General features: G+C 40.3%; 1 long non-coding RNA gene, 1 other non-coding gene and 1 pseudogene across 3 annotated transcripts in view; 2 read left to right on the top strand and 1 right to left on the bottom strand.

The window, feature by feature from the left end:
* Positions 1-23,177, top strand: part of LOC100347036 (uncharacterized) — an 876,288-nt gene that overhangs the window by 503,349 nt on the left and 349,762 nt on the right. The window lies entirely within an intron of this gene.
* Positions 1-23,177, bottom strand: part of LOC127488998 (uncharacterized) — a 45,950-nt gene that overhangs the window by 2,516 nt on the left and 20,257 nt on the right. Inside the window, exon 3 of one of the 2 annotated variants that reach the window (XR_016223731.1) lies at positions 5,211-5,383. The exons of the other annotated variant lie outside the window; for it this stretch is intronic. This is a non-coding gene — a long non-coding RNA (uncharacterized LOC127488998). Of the gene's footprint in view, positions 1-5,210; positions 5,384-23,177 lie in introns of those variants that run through there. 2 annotated transcript variants of the gene reach the window in all.
* LOC149121326 (nuclear transcription factor Y subunit beta pseudogene) lies at positions 2,945-4,845 on the top strand (annotated as a pseudogene).

The following is a 23,177-nucleotide window of genomic DNA, read 5'->3' as shown; positions in this document are numbered from 1 at the left end:
AATTATTGAGTAGAGTACTTACATCTCCATACTTATATAGTTATGCTACTCATTAAATGGTTACTGAAAGCTGAAGTGTAATTTTAGTGATAGCTACCTATTTTTCTGTACACATTTTACAGTTGACAGATTAGCCAAGAACGTTTGTTCTCTTCAAGATCTTTACAGCTGTGCCAAAGTACTCAGGAGGATGGAAAATGGACTGTGTCCACTTAATAAGCCTTTAACTCATTTTGCAAGGTACACTTTCAGGTTTTCTTTCTTCTTCCTCTTTTGTTTTCTCCTCCAAAAAAAGGGTCAAAAAGATTCCTAGGATGGATTACAGCATGAGTAAATGGTGACTAAAAAGCTAAATATTTATGATTTAATCCAGCTGTGTATTTGTTGTTGATTTCTTGAAAACTTAGGCAAGGTACACTTCACTTTATTTTTTTAAAATTAGCAGTATTATAATAAACCCGAAAGAACTAAAGTTTGCCTTTGTCTCTCTAAACGGAAATTTCCAACAACATATTCACACACTGCAGCCATTTCCTGTGAAATATTCCATAACCAGCACAGAATAAGCGCTATGGTATATATTTTAAATATGAGCCTTCTCTATCCTTAAAATTAAGGATTATGATTATTTACATCTCACCATTTCTTCTTAAAGCTTCTGTTTATCAAATCAAATATAAAATGCTTCAAATAATTGAAATGATCTTTAAAAGAAGAATTTTTATCTTGCTAAGAAATTACAAAATTACAAAGGTCTTTTCTGGTTTATAACTGCTACAAAATGAAAATATCAGATTAAATTTAACTTTCAAGGTACACGAGATGGCAATAAGGAAAAAAAAGCAGTTTTTTTTTTCAAAAACACACTAAATAATGAGTATAATTTCACTAACCATATTTAAAAAGATTTCAGAGTCTGCTATATGGGAAAAAGGCAATAAAGTTTTGGAGTAGGAAAAACTGCTTTGTTTCCTCAATTCTCTGGTTGAAATTAATTATAGCAAATGTTTATGAAAACATCCGTTCCTCCCAATTATAAATTCTTAATTTTAGTATGGATGATTCCAGACTTTTATTTTGGAAAGAAACTGTTGGAGTATTGAAAGGTTTACAAAAGAACAGACAGAACTTGTAATTCTGGAAAATTGTACATACAATGGGCTAAATCCTGTAGAGTTTTCATTTGTGTGAAACATTTGGAGGGGATTAATAATGGTAACCAGGAGAAGTCAAAAACAGACAGAAAGCTCCATATTTCATCTAAGCTGTTACATGATAAAAACATATGTCAGAGAGAGCAGGACAAATGCCATGTTGAATACTTATGACCAAGAAGTGACCTACCCCCACCCATGCAGTTAAGAAAAAAATTCTATGTTGCATGTACCCTGTGAAATGTCCTATTGCCTAACCACATCCTAGCTGAAAGACAGCCAGTTCCTCTGTAACCTTGCCAATTCCAAGAAATGTCATTAGCTCATGCAAACATAGTTGAAAACCCCTACTTATTACACCAGAAAATTGTAACCGAACCCTGCCACCTACATTGTGATTTTGCCCCATATAAGTCTTGCTAGACAGGGAACCAGCAATACAGTGTGGCTCCCAAGTCTGTACTGTGTCCCTGGCTGGTCAGTCTGCGACTCATCAATAAAGTTCTACCCAAATTCAGTCTCTGAGTGGTACTCTCCCCATTCCCCATAACACATTTGGTGACACAAGAGAATACCAACTAATAATTACAAACAAAGGCTGCTTTACCTCTGAATCTAATTTCTAGGTAAGCAAAATAAAATAAGTAATGATTTTATCAAGGATTTAAATAAACGTAATGATAATACATTCACCAGAACATATGTGTAGTGTTGCCCAAAAATAACAATAAAGGGTGCGAGGGAGTTTACTATGATGCTTTTCATTGCTATTCTGATTTTGAACTAAGTTGCCAGGCAGCCATAACTGTAACAAGAATGCTCAGGATGTTTTCCAATCATACTTTACCTAAGGAGCTTTAAATGATCAAACAGTACCAATATCTAAAAATGTTTTAAGCTAACACATTTCATTTGTTTGAGTAATAATTTAACTGACAGTAAGTTTCTAGGATACAACTGTAATTTTAGAGGTATATCAATAAGTAATGTAAACTAGCCACTAAAATAATCTGGATATGGTTCTTTATGCATTTTAAATACATGCATAAATAATATATACTATACGTATTAGATGTCACCATATATGTAAAAACACAATACATTTTCTATCTAAAGAAACAGTTCACCAATTACTTAGGGCAAGAAAAGTTTGAAATTTACATAATGTTAACTGTTAAACAACATTACAAAGTGAATTTATAACATTCATAATTGAAGTATATTAGCTAATTTGAAAAATACATGTTAGTAAATTGCCTTGGCTTAAATAAGAATAGAAAACACAATATTTTACAAGTCATTTCTAACATGCTTTTAACAGAGTGAATGGCATTCAGACTCCTCTTCTGAAGTTTAGCTCAGGGCATCTACAGGTTTTATCAGTGCAGTTTGAAATCATGGTAAAGAAAGGTATACAATAGGTTTCTGCAGTCTGTTTTATGCACAAACATCTGTCTGCTTCTAGGTTAAGCTAAAAACAGCCAGAACAACACTATACAATAAGAGCACCTACTCAAACGTGCCTTCAGTTTACATCTGAAAACACTGGGTGTTACACATCACTTCACACTAGCTATGAATTCTGAAATCTAATAGAAAAATAAGACATAGTCTCTGAACTGTTAGAGGACCATCACCAATTATGTATGATAAGTAACAATTCGAAGAGAAAAATGACTTGGTTCAAACGAAGAGGAAAACAGTCACAGGTGGGTGGTGTAAAGATCCTTAAGGATTTCCGTCCTTTAATTAAATTAACTACAGTGTTTTAGTTAAAACCGTCCCAGCACCATCCCCGCAGCCAATGCCGCCTTGGCCTGGGCACTACCCTCCCACCCGCCCGCCCGCACCTGGACCTGGGCCGGGCCGGCGCCTGCGAGGCCGCAGCGCGGCTCTTTGTGCGCCGAACGAGGAGGGCGGTACAGAGGCCAGGCCGCCTCCCGCTCACCACCCTTGAACTCCGAGTCCGAGGCAGAAGAGGGCTGCCGGCGGGGCACGGTCGGGGTCCCTCTCGGTGGCGCCCTGGGCTGGCTCCATTTTGTGCGGGGAGCAGGCCGGCTAGCGGGGGAGGCGGCCCGGGTCCCCGCCGCCGCCCCGACCCTGCCCCCTCGGCTTCTGCAGCCGCGCGGGCCCCGCGGAGCACCCCCGCCCGCCGGCTCCTGGGTCCGCGGGGTCCTGGCCGAGTCCGGCCTCCTTGTCCGCCTGCGCACCCCGGTGCCGCGCGGCGGGCGGGAGACGAGCGTTGGGTGCCAGGTCCGGGCTGGCTGGGCCATCGGGTGTCTGCGCAGCACGAACGGGGCTGACAGGTCGGCGGGCTCGGCCGAGGGGCCTCGGGCAACCCGCGCACCTGCGTGGGGAGGCGGCGAGGTCCCCGGGAGGCAGGAATGGCGTTGGTGTCCTGCAGTCTGGTTTGCACGTAAAGAATGCAGTCATCTGGTGGCTTGTGGTCCCTGGACTTGCCCCGAAGGTGGGAAGGAAGCCGTTCGGATTGCACTAAGGTTTTGATCATCGCTGGTGGGAGGCAGGAGGATAGGCAGGGGCTTACGGAGCAGTAGTCTGGGAGAACAAAGAATTACAGAGCACTCGAAAATCGTTATCTCGCCCGAAGTACTAGAACAAGATGCTTTAAACATGGGTTGGAATTGAGCAAAGATTAGACACCTTTTTAAAAAGGTGCTCTGAGCACCACTGACACCACGGTTCTGACAGTATTTCATGGCAATGGACGGTGACAGTTCTACCACAGATGCTTCTCAAGAAGAAATATATCTTCCAATTGCAAATGTGGCTAGGATAATGAAGAATGCCACACCTCAAACAGGAAAGATTGCAACGGATGCCAAAGAATGTGTTCAAGAATGTGTAAGTGAGTTCTTAGCTTTATAGCATCTGAAGCAAGTGAAAGAGAAACAGAAGACAATCAATGGAGAAGACATTCTCTTTGCCATGTCCACCTTGGGCTTTGCCAGTTATGTGGAACCTCTGAAATTGTACCTTCAGAAATTGAGAGAGAAAGGATTTGGTGGAGCAGTCACAGCTACAGAAGGACTAAGAGAAGAGCTTACTTACAGAGGAGGCATTCACTAACCAGTTACCAGCTGGCTTAATAGCTGCGGATGGTCAGCAACACAATGTTATGGTTTATACAACATCATATCAACAGCTTGCTGGTGTTCAACAAATTCAGTTTTCATGATCTGCAGAAATGATGGATGGAAGTATAGAGAAGCAAGAGTCTGTGATTCTGGAACGGACATCAGAAGAAAATGACGTGAAAAAATGTCTCTTTGCACATTAAATAGGTGTAATGTAGTTTCCTGATGCTTGACTAATTGAGGTGTTAATTCTGACTTTTTCATGAATGATTTTAAAGAAAAATTTGGAATTTAAAGGTATTAAAATATTTTTGTTTTGTATGAGAAAAAATGATAAAATCCCTAATTAAGTGAATGACTTTAAGAAATCTATGAGAAAAGTATATTCTTATGCTGACATAAACACATCAGTAGTGAAAAGAGGGACATCACCTCATTTTAGGAATCAGAGTAACCGTAAACCTTCATAGGCTAACTATTTATGCTAAAATTTCAGCAGTACCCATTAGATTTTAAGAGAGTGCTAAGGTCAAGATGTGAAATTTGTGAATTTTGTAATTTCCCATTGAGTGTATTAGTTTATCTGCATTCTTATGTTTTAGTGTTCATAATTAGTTGTCTAACATTTTAAATTTTTCTCTTTTAGATGAAGAAAGGTCAGATATAAAACAGAAATCTAGTGAAATATTTTAAATAAAAAACGCTTTTGGGTAGGCCATTTTAATTTTAGAAAGCATCGTGTAATTCCTTTTAAATAATAAACAGAATTAGTTTTTTAAAAAAGACAGCAGGCTGACATCAGCAAAAAGTTTCAGAGTATGAAACTCCAAGTACTTGCCCTCCCATAGAAACACTGAAAGACAAGCAATTAATCAAGCAAACTGTGTCAAAACTCTGAGAAACAGTCAAAGATTTAAAAAAGTCTAATGAATATAGAATCAAGAAAAAGAGAACTTGGAAATTCTGTGGCATTTTTTACTTGCCCTTAGCTCACTCAGTCCCTTGGCTGTAGCAGTCTTCAAGAGGGAAGCTCACACACCCAGCTTGGGAGTCTGGTACCTGGTTCCGGACAGAGCACAGCAGATCATTTTGTAAGTTGTTGTGCACATCTGCTTGAACCTGGTCAGGGGCAACCTGAAGGAGTAACCAAAAAGGCATTTCTCTTTGTTTAGGCAACTTAGAAGAAAGCATCAGGCATTACTGGAACATACTGCAAGGCAAACTAAGAGCCCAAGGATGCCTGGGGCAAAAGATTGCAAGTGAAACACAAAATAGACCAACCCAATGCCTGGGAGCAAAAGCTAGTGAGAGTTTCTCTGGGAAATTAGGACATTCAAAAGGACTCATATACGTGGGAGAATGCAGAAGGCCATGTGCCTTTCAGAGGAATATGCATGATCAGAAAGAAACAGAGAAGACAGCTTCCCCAGCAGGAAGGAGTGCAAGCCTGAGCAAATGTTTAAGGACTCTGGCAGCACAGCCTACAAAGACATGGTGCCACTTGGTTTTCCAGTACTAGGGTTTTGTTGTTGTTGTGATTGCTGTTGCTCTTAATAGCTCCTGACATTCAAGAATATCTCTGTTAAACACAAGAAACAATGACCTCAGTCACTACATATCACAATGAGTAAGTATTTTCAAAAATAGTTTGGGAAGTCACTAACAAATGGACTACTATACTCTTCAACAACTCTGCCCAACACTATAAATGATCAGATCTGTGTGAATACAGGGTCTTCAAGAACTTCATATTATGTGAAGAACTATGGATGGATTTAAACGTTTTTGCACTACAATGGAATTACCTCTTAATTCACTTTTTCCAGAAACTTTTCAAGTCCCCCTGTATATAGAAAACACCAGCAATGGGCCCTGCACCTGCATGGGAAACCAGGAGGAAGCACCTGCCTCCTGGCTTCAGATCTGTGTGGCGCACCAGCCACAGAGTGCTGGCCATGGCGGCCATTTGGGAGGTGAACCAACAGAAGGAAGAACTTTCTCTCTGTCTCTCTCTCTCTCTCTCACTGTCTAACTCTGCCTGTCAAAAAAAAAAAAAAAAAAAAAAAGGGGCCGGCGCCGCAGCTCACTAGGCTAATCCTCCGCCTAGCGGCGCCGGCACACCGGGTTCTAGTCCCGGTCGGGGCACCGGATTCTGTCCCGGTTGCCCCTCTTCCAGGCCAGCCCTCTGCTGTGGCCAGGGAGTGCAGCGGAGGATGGCCCAGGTGCTTGGGCCCTGCACCCCATGGGAGACCAGGAAAAGCACCTGGCTCCTGGCTCCTGCCATCGGATCAGCGCGGTGTGCCGGCCGCAGCGCACCGGCCGCGGCGGCCATTGGAGGGTGAACCAACGGCAAAGGAAGACCTTTCTCTCTGTCTCTCTCTCTCACTGTCCACTCTGCCTGTCAAAAAAAAAAAAAAGAAAAGAAAGAAAGAAAGAAAACATCAGCAAACAAAATAAGAATGTGTAAATAAATCAATTGAATATGGGATATTCTCAGTACAGATAATATGTTAGACCACAAAGTAAGTGTCTATATATTTCAGACAAGATTGGAAGCGGCATTCAGGGTGGTATGGGCACAGTCAGTACCAAGGTATTTCTTTTTTTTTTAAGATTTATTTATTTATTTAAAAGTCAGAGTTACACAGAGAGAGGAGAGGCAGAGAGAGAGAGAGTCTTCCACCCGATGGTTCATTCCTCAATTGGCTGCAATGGCCAGAGCTGTGCCGATCCAAAGGCAGGAGCCAGGGGACTCCTCCAGGTCTCCCACATGTGTGCAGGGGCCCAAGGACCTGGGGCATCCTCCACTGCCTTCCCAGGCCACAGCAGAGAGCTGAATCAGAAGCAGAGGAGCCAGGACTCGAATCGGTGCCCATATGGGATGCAGGCACTCCAGGCCACAGCACCGGCCCCCAATATCAATATATTTCAAAGACTGAAATCTTACAAACTATCATTTCTGACCCTAAGAAAATAAGAAATCAATGACAAATGAAAAGTGGAAAATTCTGAAATATAATACAAATATGTCCAGCACAGATAAACAGATGGACAATGGATGGATAGATGCACAGATGTACACAAAAACAGATACATACACATACACATACAGTGGTTTAAGATTTTAAGGAGCATAAAAATGCTTTGAATGATCCCTGGTTCAACTTTAAAGATTTTTCCGCACCCCCAAGCAAAAACATTACTGAAATGGTAAAATTAAACTGTCACATTCAGTTTAAAAAAAACCAGGAAGCAGGACCATCATGATTAAAAGCTAAGGCACAGGCAAGACGGATCTAAACACATGCTTGAGGAGAACATTTGGCCTAGCAGTTGAGACAGAGGTTGGGATATCTGCATCTCATAACAAAGTGGTGGGGTTTGGGTCCTAGGTCCATTCTCACTTACAATTTTGTGTTGGTGCACACCCTGGGACACAACAGGTGATGGCTGAAGTGGTTATATACTTGCCATCCATGTGGGAGACCTGAATGGAGTTCCTGGTCTCTGGCTTCTGTGGGCATTTTGAGAGTGAACCAGTGGAAAGGGGCTTTCTCTGTCTCTTTCTCTGACTGCCTCTCTAATAAAATTTTAAAAATACGTTTTCTTCAATTTCCCCAAAATTAAGACAATTAGTAGTTTATATGACAAAATGGAATTAGGAATAATAAAGAACATAAATGTATATAAAGTGCTTAGTGTAGTATGTAGTACAATGTAAGTCCTCAATAAAGCTATCATTTTTATGAGCATTTTACTCAATATATTTATAATATTGGTTCCAATGAAAGAATAAAAGTTAAAGACTCTTAGTCCTGCATGAACAGAATATATTTACTCCTTAAACACCTAAAATCATTAAACATTTCCAACTCTTTATTCTTAGTACATAAAAGGCATTATTTCTGATACTTTAATGACCAAAACTTTATTTTGTGCATTACACAAGGATGATGTGCCAAACTTGTGTGTCCTTGTAACATCACTCCTGTCAGTGGCCATACTAAACATCAAAAATGACACAAAGGAAGAGAATGGAAAATGATACAGCAAATTTAATAAAATTGAAATTTAAGACATTAACTCATCAAATTAGTGAGCTTAATACACACACACATATATATGTATATGTATTATATGTTTCTTGGAATTGACAAAATACAAATAAAGAACTAAAACTACATTCCATCTAGTAGTCAACACAACATATAATACAGTACATAACATTACACATACACAAGAATAGTACAATAAAATTTATGAGAAAAATTCATTCATGATTCTGTAACTAAATGGAAAAAGGACTAATTATAAAGATAATTGTAAATAGAACTACCTAATTTAAATTAACATCTAATAACAGAAAAGTAAATATTCCTATTATGACTATCATATCTCCATGTACTCTATGGATCTCAAAACTGTTTTAAATCTCAGGAGAAAGAGAGATAAAAAGAGAGAGAAAGGGAGGGAGGGAGGGAGGATTGGTCTTGAATCCACTGGTTCACTTCCTGGTGGCTTACCCAATGGATAGAAGATTCTCATTCATTCTCTCTCTCTCTCTCTCTCTCTGCCTCTCCCTCTCTGTTCATAGCTGTGCCTTTCAAATAAATAAATCTTTATATATATATTTATAATTTTTTTCTCCTTAAGATACACAAAATATATGATGTTGAATCAAAATCAAAGGGATCGCTGTTCAGGCTCAGTTTTTAAGGATTTTTTAAAAAAGATTTATTTATTTGAGAGGTAGCATTACAGAGAGAAGAAAAGAAAGAGAAAGGTATTCCATCTGCTGGTTCCAAAGGCAGGAACTTGAGCTTCCTCAGGGTCTCCCACTTGGGTGCAGGGGTCTGAGCACTTGGGCCATCATCAGTGGCTTTCCCAGCCCATAAGCAGAGAGCTTAGTCAGAAGAAGTGCAGCTGGACATGGACCAGCTCAGCCTACTGCACCAGCCATGAAATTACTGTTTTCAAGGCAGAGTATTCTGCTGAATTCTTCTTATGAGGCCAGTGTTACTCCAATACCAAAACCAGACAAAGACATAACATGAAAAGTAAACTTAGACCAATTTTCCTGATACACACAGAAGTAGAAATTCTCAACAAAATGTTAGCAAACTGAGTCCAATGCTACATCAAAAAGATAAGACGCAGAATAAAGAACAAACACCATATGTTCATCTCAATAAATGCAGAGAAATCATATGCTATGATTCAGCATTCATTCTTTATAAAAACTCTCAAAAATTAGTTATACAAGGAGCATTTCTCAAAATGATACAGCTACAAGTGTGTATACATATATGTATATGACAAACCAACAACAAGTATCATGCTGAATTCATAAAACTTGAAAGCATTTTCTGTCAGATCTAGAACAAGAATAGGATGTCCAATTTTTACCACTCTTACTTGATATAGTGTTTAAAGTATTAGCATGAGCAATTACAGAATTAAAGAAACAATGAGCTTCACAACCCATAAAAGAGAAAATCAAAATAGCCATGTTTGCAGATGACATGATTCAGTACATGTGCCTCACATTAAAACTGTTAACCATCAACTCTAATGGAAATAGGTCCTTTAAGTCACTCAACTTCCTTCACAGGAAGAGAATGATAAGTGTGTCTTGGAGTCAGTTTAGGAAACCAAACTTGGACTCCAAAATAATATGCTTGGACACAAAAATATTTATGTAGACAGCAGCACAGCATCACCTAAAGACTGGTATGGCTCACTTTGAAAATTCCATGGTGTCCTGTCACCATGGTAACATGGTGAATGACATCATCCTGCCATTCCAACTGTCACTCTCTTGAGCTGAAAGGTTCAAACTTGAGTGCAGTGGTAACGTGCATATGGTCATATCCAGAGCGGTCCAAGATGGGAAATCTCAACTGCTGTCCAGCAGGTAGGTTCACACTGACTTTCACAATGATGTTTCTTCCAATGCGCCACTTCTGCTTAATACACTTTCCTCATGGACTTTCATTTCCCCCATTCCAGGCTGTCTACAGATTTCTAAATGCATTTGTCATCTGTATTACTCAATTTCTACTTTTGATGCTGCTATTAAGTTTGTTGCTTCAAAATATTTCCTAAATTTTGAAAAATACATTATTCCTAATGCCAAGTTTGTTCACAACTTATTCAGAAAATGAATGAAAGAAACTCACACTACTGTCATCAGGTCAGGTAAAATTAAGACCAAACACATAAGACATCACACAAAAAGGAACTTTGAAGCCAATTTCTTCTGTCTGTAGAGTTCACTATCTGAGACCAAGACTGTAAGAACAGTTTGAATCCAAATAATTTTTGTCACATTGGAAAGAGATTGGGATTTCAGGGAGGGTTTCCATGGGGTGAATAAGCACATGAAACCTGTTGTTTGGGTGTTGTCAGGAAAACAGGAAGGAGGGACAGTGCTGTTGCTTACTGGGACAGACATCTGAAGACAGAGAGAAGAGGGTCTGCCTGAAGGTCCTCAGGCAGAATCACAGGTTGTATGGGGCAAGTATGACGATGAATGAGCCTCACCAGTGGGAGAGGGAACTGTGTATGCTGTCCCTGCAGGGTCTAGGGAGAGGTGAAGAGTTCCTAGGGACTGGGTTTTGGTGAGGGAAGTCATTGGCATGAAGGTGGGCACACAGAGTTGGTACAGACACTGTCTTTTTATCAGAAAGTGATTTTAGACTGCTCAGCCACTTTCTATGAAGTGTAAGTACTAGGTTTTTTGTGACATTAAAAAATACACATGAGACAGGGTAAACTATAAAGAAAGAAGACCCATAAGCTCAATATTCTCAAGTCCAGGTTTCAAAGATCAGATACCCGTATCAAATGTCCATATTGTGTCCTATCATCATGGAAAATTAGAAGAGCAAGCAGAGTCACACAGAAGAGACACAGGAAGAGGGGTCAGCCTTATGTTCTAATGAACATCCCCAGTATTAACCAGTTCAGTACCGAGAGAGCCACATGAATTCCCTGCAACAATCTGATCCCAAATTCCCCATCCCCCAGCACCACAACAATGGAATGGCCCCATTTTGGGTGAATTCCTGTTCAGTGGTCATGCAGCATTGGCCATGGCAGAGAAGTCAATTCTTGGCTCACCCTCACATGGCAGTTGCTCTGGGATGTCCTGTGTTTTGACCCAGCTTTAAAACCAAACATACCACTGGCCCTGTGGGGACATCTGGCCATGGAGAAGGCTGAGCCAGTAATAGTGTGAAGATGCTGGGCCATGATTGGCATAAGTTTGGGTTTCTCCAGACCCACAGAGAGGATGTCCTGGAGGAAAGCGTCATATTTTAAGTCAAGAATAGAAACCTGTTAGAAACTTAAAATAGAAACCTATTTTAAGTCAGGAAGGCATCTGAGTCATGATTTCTCTTGTCTCCAGGACTTTGCCCCGAACAAGACTATTCCTGAAGAAATCCTGCCCTGGAAGATGTCAGAAAGCCACTTAGAGTTCTTAGTCCAGGGTTCTAGTGGAGATATTCATGGTCCTCTATCCTTTAGGGAACCAATGATGAGATTGTCCCAGATCCATAACTTGTCAGTGTTATGAATGTGGACAACTCACAGACATTGCATAATTTTCAATTTGCTTCACAGTAAATCACATGAAATAGGCTCTGATCTGCCCATAGCTTGGGGCTATGTGGGGAACATAGGAATGACCAAGATTGTCCATGAGCTGTAAAGCTTCCTACACATCAAAAGGAAGGAGAGTAATTTCTATCCTCTCCTCCTCTGTGGTCAGTTATCCTCCCTGCATTCAATCACTACCAGGTGGTCAGCTTGTGCTTCCAGGCATTTGAAGATTGAAGAATTTCAGACAATCAGGCTTGATGTAGATTCATTTGTTCTTAATCACTTGAGCTCAAACACAACATGGGCCATATAAATATTTCCACATCTCAAAACAGGGAACTTAGACACATGCTGGTTGTGGGGTGGAGTGGGGGATGGGAGGACTCTGTAACTTTTCAGGTACAAGCAGCTTCTCTCTAAGATTTGAACTGTCAAGCACAGGTCCCTGTTCTCTCATCTCAACAAAGGTATTTAGCTACACTATCAAACTGATGGGTAGGAAATGTTCATCAAAGTGCAAGATCTGCTTAACATCCAACTGTGATTTAGAAGATGGTTCTGCATGATTGAATGTGAAAACTGGGATGAAAATTAGAAAATGCAATGATTAAACACCTCTCTGTGGTCTCCCACCATTGGGATGTCAACAGCTGTCTGTATTGTCAAACTGTTCCAGGATCTTGTCTAAAGTGTTTTAGATGAAAAGGAAGTCGAAGGTCAAGAACATCGACTGCCCATTCCATACAGAAGGTCAGAAAAATCCGTGTCTTGCCAAAAAACACTATACCTCCAACAATGGAGTCAGTTGAAGGTACTGTGCAAATTCAATCAGTAAGCTCATTCAACAATCAGGATTCCACTTTATTCAGGGTCTCATAGTTAAGACAAAACTCTTAAAAGCTATGCTATCTGTCTTTCATTCCATGTTTGCAAAATTAAAATTGGTCAACACAATCAGCATGGTGACCACTACAGTGGAAAGACATGTTAACACTAAACTTGGGGTCACTGTTAGTAGTAACATCTCAGTCAACTGTTCACATGTTTGCCTGATTGTGCAACATGGTTTGAAATGGACACTTCACTGAGAATGCCACCAGATTTCATACTAATATTAAGTCATAATATTAACTGCTGATAAAGTATGAAACCTGAACAGAAAGTTTTCACACTTGACTCCCACTTTCCTTTTTCTTATGACAGTTCCATTAGTAAGGTACATTTTTAATGGAGACTGAACCAATAAAGAAATATTACTTTTTAATGAAAACTTTTATTTAATAAATATAAGTTTGAAAGTACCACTTTTGGATTATAGTGGTTTTCCCCCCATAAGAACCCTCCTACCCACAAACCATCCCATCTCCTACTACTTCTCCCATCCCATTCTTCATTAAGATTCATTTTTAATTATCTTTATATACAGCAGATCAACTTAGTATATACTAAGTAAAGATTTCAACCCACACAGACACACAAAGTATGAAGTACTTTTTGAAGACTAGTTTTGCCATTAATTTTCATAATACAACACATTAAGGACAGAAATCCTATGTAGGGAGTAAGTGCACAGTGACTCCTGTTATTAGCAATTGACACTAATATTTATGATGTCAGTAATCACCCGAGGCTCTTGTCATGAGCAGCCAAGGCTATGGAAGCCTCTTTAATTCACATTCTCCAACCTTATTTAGACAAGGCCATAATCAAAGTGGAAATTCTCTCCTCCCTTCAGAGAAAGGTACCTCCTCTTTGATGGCCCATTCTTTCTGCTGGGATCTCACAGAGATCTTTCATTTAGGTAATTTTTTTTTGCCACAGTGTCTTGGCTTTCCTTACCTGAAATACTCTCATGGGCTTTTTAGCCAAATTCGAATGCCATAAGGGCTGATTCTGAGTCCAGAGAGCTGTTTAGGACAACTGCCATTCTATGAGTCTGCTGTGCATCTTGCTTCCCATGTTGGGTCATTCTCTCCTTTTTAAGTCTATCAATTATTATTAGCACTCGATCTTCTTTATGTGGTCCATTTGACACTTAATACTATCTTTATGATCAGTTATAAACTTAATTGATCACTTTACTAATAAAATGGAATTGGTACATGCCAAAATAATGGTATTTGGAGCCCCATGGCAACTTGCTAGCTCTACCATTAGGGGTAAGACTGAGTGAGTGTGTGCTGAACTGTACATTTCCTCCCTCTCTTATTCCCACTCTTATTTTGACAGGGATTAATTTTCAGTTAAATTTAAACACCTAAGAATAATTGCGTGTTAATTAAAAAGTTCAACCAATGGTATTAAGTAGAACAAGAAAATACTAAAAATAAAATACTAAGCTGTTCTTCAAGAGTCAGGACAAAAAAAGGGCTGATCAAGTCACTGTTTCTCATAGTGTCCACTTCACTTCTACAGGTTTCATTTCAGGTGCCAAGTTAGCTGTCACAGATCAGGGAGAATAAATGAAATTTGTCCCTTTGGTAGTGGCTAATTTCACTCAGCATGTTTTCCAGATTCCTCCATTTTGTTGCTAATGACAACATTTCATTTTTTTACTGCTGTGTAGTATTCTATAGAGTACATATCCCATAATTTTTTATCCAGTCTTCTGTTGATGGACATTTAGATTGATTCCATGTCTTAGCTATTGTGAATTGAGCTGCAATAAACACTTGGGGCAGATAGCTCTTTTATTTGCCAATTTAATTTCCTTTGGGTAAATTCCAAGGAGTGGTATGGCTGGATCATGTGGTAGGGCTATATTCAGGTTTCTGAGGAACCTGCAAACTCTCTTCCATAGTAGCTTTACCAGTTTGCATTCCCACCAACAGTAGATAAGTGTGCCTTTTTTCCCACATCTTCACCAGCATCTGTTGTTAGTTGCTTTCTGTATGTAAGCCATTCTAACCAGAATGAGGTGAAACTTCATTGTGGTGTTGATTTGCATTTCCCTGATGGCTAGTGATCCTGAACATTTTTTCATGTGTCTGTTGGCTGTTTGGATTTCCTCTTTTTAAAAATGTCTATTTAGGGGCCGGCGCCGCGGCTCTCTAGGCTAATCCTCCACCTGCGGTGCCGGCACACGGGGTTCTAGTCCCGGTCGGGGCACCGGATTCTGTCCCGGTTGCCCCTCTTCCAGGCCAGCTCTCTGCTGTGGCCAGGGAGTGCAGTGGAGGATGGCCCAGGTGCTTGGGCCCTGCACCCCATGCGAGACCAGGATAAGTACCTGGCTCCTGCCATCGGATCAGCGTGGTGCCCCAGCCACAGCGCACCGGCCGCGGCAGCCATTGGAGGGTGAACCAACGGCAAAGGAAGACCTTTCTCTCTCTTTCTCTCTCTCTCTCTCACTGTCCACTCTGCCTGTCAAAAAAAAAATGTCTATTTAGGTCCTTAGCCCATCTCTTAAGTGGGTTGTTTGCTTTGTTGTTGTGGAGTTTCTTGATCTCTTTGTTGATTCTGATTATTAACCCTTTATCAGTTCCATAATTTGCAAATATTTTTTCCCATTCTATTGGTTGCCTCTTCACTTTCCTGTTTCTTTTGCAGTACAGAAACGTCTCAATTTGATGCAATCCCAAATGTTAATTTTGGCTTTGACTGCCTGTGCCTCTGGGGGCTTTCCAAGAAGTCTTCACCTACCCTATATCTTGCAGGGTTTCTTCAATGTTCTCTAAAAAATTGATGGTGTTGGGTCATAGATTTAGATCTTTAATCCATGTTGAGAGGATTTTTATGTAAGGTGTAAGGTAGGGGGTCTTGCTTCATACTTCTGCATGTGGAAAACCAGGTTTCCCAGCACCATTTGTTGAACAGACTGTCCTTGCTCCAGGAATTGGTTTTAGATCCTTGATAAAATATAAGTTGGTTGTAGATGTTTGGATTGATTTCTGGTGTTTCTATCCTGTTCCATTGGTTTCTCCATCTGTTTTTGTACCAGTACCATGCTGTTTTGATTATAACTGCCCTGTAGTATGTCTTGAAATCTGGTATTGTGATGCCTCCTGCTCTGCTTTTGTTGTCCAAGATCACTTTAGCTATCCCAGTGCCTCCATATGAATTTTAACCTCATTTTTCCAGATCTGAGAAGAATGTCTTTGGTATTTTGATTGGTATCACATTGAATTTATGATTCATAAATTATGCTTTGGGGAGAATGGACATTTAGATGTTGATTCTTCCAATCCATGAACATGGAAGATTTTTCCATTTTTTGGTATCCTCTTCTATATCTTTCTTTAAAGCTTTGTAATTATTATCGTAGAGATCTTGATATCCTTGGCTAAGTTTATTCCAAGGAATTTGATTTTTTGTAGCTATTGTGAATGGGAGTGATCTTAGAAGTTCTTCCTCAGCCATGGCATTGTCTGTGTATACAAAGGCTGTTGATTTTTGTGCATTGATTTTATATCCAGCTGCTTTGCCAAACTCTTCTATGAGTTCCAATAGTCTCTTAGTGGAGTTTTTTGGATCCCCTAAATAAAGAATCATACCATCTGCAAAGAGGTACAGTTTGAGTTCTTCCTTCCCAATTTGTATCCCTTTAATTTTTTTTCTTGGCTAATGGCTCTGGCCAAAACTTCCAGTACTATATTGAATAGCAATGGTGAGAGTGGGAATCCCTGTCAGGTACCAGATCTCAGTAGAAATGCTTCCAACTTTTTCCCATTCAATATAATGCTGGCCATGGGTTTTTCATAAATTGCCTTGATTGTGTTAAGGAATGTTCTTCTATACCCAGTTTGCTTAGAGTTTTCATCATGAGAGGATGTTATATTTTATCAAATACTTTCTCTGCATCTATTGAGATGCAGAGATGGTTTTTCTTCTGCAGTCTGTTAATGTGGTGTATCACATTGATTGTTTTGCTAATGTTGAACCATCCCTGCATGCCAGTGATAAATCCCAGTTGGTCTGTGTGGATGATCTTTCTGATGTGTTGTTGAATTCTATTGGCCAGAATTTTATTGAGGAAATTTACATCTATGTTCCTCAGTGAAATTAGTCTGTAATTCTCTTTCTCAGCTGCATCTTTTTCAGGTTTAGGAATTAAGTTGATGCTGGCTTCATAGAAACAATTTGGTAGGATTCCCTCTCTTTCAATTGTTTTGAATAGTTTGAGAAGAATTGTAGTTAGTTCTTCTTTAAATGTCTGGTAGAATTCAACAGTGAATCCATCCAGTCACAGGCTTTTCTTTGTTGGGAGGTCCTTTATTACTGATTCCATCTCTGACTTGGTTATGTGTCTGTTTAGTTTTTATGTCTTCATAGTTCAATTTAGGTAGGTTGTATGTGTCCAGGAATCTATACATTTCTGATAATTTCCCAGTTTGTTGGCATACAACACTTTATAGTAATTTCTGATGAATCTTTTTATTTCTGTGGTGTCTGTTGTTACATTCCCCTTTTCATCTCTAATTTTATTGAGTTGCATCTTCTCTCTCCTTTTTTTGGTTAGTTGGGCCAATGGTGTGTTATTATTGACTCAACTCCCAAGTTTACACTAAGGTTGGTTCTCATGGTTCTAGCAGTCTGAGGTGTCTGTGTCCTCCATTTCTCTTGTTCTGTTACTTTTCCAATGGCCTCTATATTTTCATTTATACTCCTAATTATAACCTGACTCATCACTATCTCCATTTTAATTCACTGTTATTTGTGGAGACCCTGTTGAACTGGAGGTGAAGAATGGGAGAAGGAAAAGTTTGTATCAACATATGCTTCAACTCATTTTTAAGTCAACCTGAATCCTTGAACTTTTATCTCTCCTATTCTCCCTATTTATTTTAGTAAAACTAGCAGGGATTAGAGTTGTCTGGATGCCCCCTTTACGGGTCTTGTAAGGTCCTGATGGTTTCCTTTGGAGGATGTGACTTTGTTATGAAGGACACCCTAGGTATATTTCACAATGGTCACTTTTCCACCTGAGTATTTCCAAAAGGGCATTTTCATGCTATCCTGTGCCCACAAGGGATTTTCAATTGAGCTTCACCATGAGAATCTGGTGGACTTGTGGAGCACAAACATATGGAAGTGTGGTGACCCCTGTGAGATTGGAACCCCCTGGAATTGTTCTCAAGTAGGTGCACTCAGCCATCCACATTCCCATTTATGTGTTTCTGTGAGCAACAGGTTCCAGTGACCCCTGCTTCAACTATGCTGATTTCAGCTGTGCTTCTCTGCATCTGTCATCTGCAGACAGAAATTTCAGGGTGGCAGCTTGATACATCTAAGTTGTGCCTTTTTGAGGTTTGTCTCTCCCTTTCTATAACACCATTGTGTATCACTAAGAAGTAGATAGCAGAAGATGAAGCAGGTATCTCTGTACCTCAGTGTTCACAGCGAGCAGAGAGTAGAAACAAAAAAACTGGATTATTTCCCAGTATTTACAAACAAATGGAGGAGTAATGACAATGTGGTATATGAACACAGTGGAATCATTATAATATGTAAAAATGAATTAAAGCTTTATACCACACCATGGATGGACATGGTAACACATGACACTTACTGAAATAAGGTGGACACAGAAAGACAAACACTGCATGTTTCCATTACAATGACATGTATACAATAGGCAAATTCAAAGGGGCTGGAAGTACAGATTAGTTGGGGATGGAAAGAGGGGGAGTTACATTTCTTCTTTTATAGATGCAGAGATTAGATTGGATATTATGACAACTGTTGGGGTACACAGGTGTTGTGCTTACACACCACAGCCAAGTAATTCATGCCACTGAAATAATATACAATAATAAATGTCTACTTGCCCACAGCAATTTAAAAATACCTGAACGGATAATGGCAAATGTAATACTGCTTATGTAGATTCATAGAGGTAAATGATCTTGAAACACATCTAGAAGTGGGGATTTCAATGGCCTACAAAATGGTCAGGAGCAATGATGAGACATCATCAAGGAATCAGTGCACTATAACATTCGCCTATTGCTAAACTGACTGCTTCATAATCATTTGGTTGCTAGTAGTAAGAAAGCCAAAGTTCCCCTTCTCATTTATTTTCTGCTCTTCTTCTTGGGTTTTTCATTCACTAAGGTGGATGGCCCAGCATTGGCACATGTGCAGTTCCCAGCCCACATCAGGTGCCCTTCCTGCTACTTGTGGGTACAGGGCTGGCTTGTCTTTTTCTTGCTCTGTTACTTAGTGCAGTACAGAACTCTTGACGTTGTTCACTGCTCACCAACACCCCCACATAGCCTAGTCCCACGTCCACAGCAATCAAGTCTCCCTGCCTAACTCATCCACAACACCTGACAGTTATCCTATGGTTCTCTTAGCTGCCCCTGAGCACCTGGTGGAAGAGATAAGGAGAGATGGAGCAGATGAGGAGGCCACATCTCTTGGCCAGGTATGACTATGGTTTTTGGTCAGGAATGTCATTTGTATACAATCACTATTCTTATTATTTGAAAGGCAGAGTTACACTGAGAGAGGGAAGGGAGTGAAAGATCTTCCATCTAGTAGTTCACTCCCCAGATGCTTGCAAAGGGCAGGATGGTCCAGCCCAAAGTCAGGAGTCCAGTGCTCTATCCAGACCTCCCACAGGGGTTATATGGACCCAAGTATTTGGGCCATTCTCCATTGCCTTCTCAGGCACAATAACATGGCATCATATTGGAAACCCAGCCACCAGGACTCAAACTGGCACTTCAATATGGACTGTTGGCAGTGCAGGCAGCAGTTCAGTTCACTGTGACAAAGCAATGGGCCCAGTCAATGTTTTTTTTCAGATATAAAAATCTGAACACATACATTGCAGATACCTTCCACAATTTATTTGTTGGGGGAACATCCAGTGCATGTCTATTATAAAGTGAGACATGACTCAAGAGAGTCTTCATTAAATGACAGCAACAGTTACAAGGTATGTGGTATTGGGCATTTTCCACAATAGCTGTTTTGCATATGTTAAATTTTTCACTTATTTATTTTAAAGAATTATTCTTTATTTGAAAGGCAGAAAGACAGAGAGACAATGAAAGATCTTAAATCCTCTGGTTAACTTCCTACATGGCTATAATAGCCAGGGCTGGACCATGTGGAAGCCGGGAGCCAGGAACTCCATCTGGGTCTCCCACGGGTTGGTGTGGATTCAAATACTTGGGCCATCCTCCACTGCCTTTCCAGGTACATGAGCAGGGAACTGGCAGCATCGGGCCTTATTTTCTGTGAAAAGCTCACATCTTGCACACGACTGTCATCTATGCTTTATTTGGGGGCAATTGCCTTATGTACAGTATACCATCAAGTTTCCCAAAGTCAGCAACAGAAGAGACCTGTGCAAACAGTATCTGCTCTTATAGTGACTTCCTTTCTCTGACTGCAGGTGGACTCAAGATCCAGTGAAAATTGTAAGTATTCTAGAATGCCTCAGTTGCTGAACAACAACTGAAGCGATGAGAAAGTGGGATCTTCCTGCCTGTATTCTTCTGGACATGCAACCTGATTCCAGCTTCCTGGTGGATTAATAAGATTGGGGGTGTGGTGAAAGAAACAGATAGACTAGCCCATAGCTACAGGAATCTAAGATAGGACCTGGAAGTGTCTATGTCATTCAGATGGAGTGGGTATCCGTGCATCAGTATGGTGAAGTTTTTAATGAGTGAGTGTGTATGTCATTTAAAGTGCTTGCATGTGTATATGTGTACATATTTCCATGAAAAATGTGTTCCCAAATGCACAACTGAAGGTTCAATTCTAAAAAACAAAAACAAAAACAAAAAGAAAACAAAAAAAAAAAACACAAAGAACCTGATCACCCTCTGCACATTATGTAAGTGAGCTCATTCAACCCTTGCCCCACTAGTGTCTGAAGGGTAGGTTACAATTCCATGGCGTGCATATACATAGAGAGAGAGAGAGAGCTGGAAATGTCAACATGATTTGATCATCACACACTGTCTGCATACAATGAATTCTTATGCTATAATCCATAACTATATACCATTATAGTAATAAAAACAGTGAGGTCAGAAGAAAAGTTTCAACATAATGACTGGTGCTCATTTTTAAATGGTAGAATTTCCGCATTTGAAAATCTTCTTTATTGACTTGTGCTGATACCTAGGGATTGGCAATAAATGAACATGATGCTTTGCCTACAATTGAGTTCTTCTCCCACTAAAGGTTGCTTTTAATTAAGTTCAGAAGCTCATAGAGGAATGACACACTCAAATAAAATAAACAGATGTTGATCCCTGAGTAGAAGTGACCTTGGGAGATCAACAGTAGCAGTTTAGCTTGGCTTTTCAATGGGCAGGAGTCATCCTAGAACTATTACTGAAATACAGCAACCATGGTGATATTTACCCCAAATAGTTTCAATGAATAAAGCTGCCTTGAGCTCAAAAGCTTAAGGCTCTGTTTCTCATGTCTTTCACATTCTTTTCCTTTGCCTTAGCCATCACCCCATGCCCATGTCCACCAATGCTCCCTGATGCACCAATATACTGACAGTCACCGTATGTCTTTTTAGTGCCCCTTGAGGATGCATGGGAGGAGCTTCCTGGTGACACGAAGGATAAAGAAACTCCAGAGTATACTGAAGTAAGGTTACCTGCCTTCCACTAAAATAGAAATCCTCCTTCCTTGGCTTCTTTCTTTCTCAATCATATAAAGAGGAGCAAAATCTGAATTTGGAGAGGGTCCATGATATACCCTGTGCCCAGTGAGCGTAACTGAAAGGGAGAGTTTACACAAATAGAAAGCTGACTCTGGACACAGTGAAAAAAAATTACTGCCAGGGCTAGACCATAGCAAGCTTCTCTCAGCAGGATTTACTCATCCTTCAAAAAAATTTATAATTTCCAAACAAAGTAGACTGGAGAGACACGTCCTCCATGAAGAGCTCATGTCTGTTGGCATGAGTATCACTGCTCTGCTCATGTCTTTGGATTCCCTCTATATGACCACTCTCTCATACATGGTTTCCCAATGTTACTAAGGGAATTAAAGAAATGTGCAAAGGGCAAACAGATTGACCTGATCCTCATGGTGCCGTTTTCTAATTACAGGTGATCTCAATAAGAACAGCAAGTGGTATGTATTCTGGAATCGCTTACTCACTGTAGTATGAATAGTCCTGATGATAGCACAGATGGGACTATCTTGGGGGCTTTAGTGTGGAAGGGCACCTGATGCCCAATTCCTGCTATAAAAGAGGACTGGAACCTGGTAATTTCCTGATGAATGGTAATGATCATTTACTGGTGTCCCAGGAAGATACTGGCTTGTGTATGGGAGTGGTAATTTTCTATGTAGGTATCCATGTGACATAATCCTGAGTGTATGACTTTGGCAGTTTCTGTGTATTACCCTAGTTATGTTCCTCTGAAGTCACTATCAATATCTCAATAAAAAAGCAATCATATAGGTTACAGTATGGTTACAGGAACATGTATATAAACAAGAGTGGAATTGTACACTTCACTGGGTTCTGTTCCTTATATGCCTAATAGATCTTGGTCATTCACATCAGTTTATCTAGGAAAACATCCCAGCAAACCCAGAGCAATCTTCACCTAGCTGTATAAGGACAAAACAATGTTTCAGAAGCACAGGGAATATATCAGCAGCACCATGAGGCAATAATACATCTCACTCCTCAGGAGGCCTCTTGCCTTGTGTTGCTAGCTTGCTCAGCATATTTCCCTTTTCACACTTCCCCGTTCATGAGTCTTCTCTGGGAAAGATATCCTCTGAATTTATCTGTACAACCCACAGTTCTGGTAGAAATATGGGAAAGAGGAGCCATCAGATAGATGTGGAGGAATTCTGAGACCTAACGTTGCCCTTCAATTCATGCTGCTAAGATGTCATCCATTAGCCTAACCATGGTATCTGTGTGTTATGTAAGAAATGTGGCAAAATTCAGAGACAAATGAGTTGGGGTTAAGATTTGACTGCCAAAGGGGACTCTTGGCTTCCTTTTCGGAGGGCCCTTGGGTGCCTGTGCACTGCAAGGTGGGAAAATGTCAACTCAGTCCTGGGTCCGAAGGACCCCACAATATTCCTTCTGAGCCTCCCAGTGGAAATTGGTTCCAGATTTCTTCAGAAGGCATTTCCAAGGAAAGAATTCAAGGTTGTGGTGTGAGGTCCATATGAACACAAAAGGAAACAAAGGATACTGTGGGATTCCTTTGGGAGAATGCTTTCTGGGGAACAGCATTGCATTTTCATAGAATTAGATGGTCTCTAACTGTCAGGATGTTTCCCACAAAGTACTGAGACTGCTTCTCTGACAAACATTTACTAGTGTAACTCACAGATTATCTACCCCAACGATATTTACTTATAATCTTTCATCTCT

The sequence above is a fragment of the Oryctolagus cuniculus genome, chromosome 17 (genome assembly GCF_051225735.1).
Source record: "Oryctolagus cuniculus isolate XC-2025 breed Fujian yellow rabbit chromosome 17, ASM5122573v1, whole genome shotgun sequence".
In the NCBI taxonomy this organism is placed as follows: Eukaryota; Metazoa; Chordata; class Mammalia; order Lagomorpha; family Leporidae; genus Oryctolagus; species Oryctolagus cuniculus.
The sequence above is the reverse complement of the archived record's forward strand: the minus strand, read 5'-3'. Positions and strand labels throughout refer to the sequence as shown.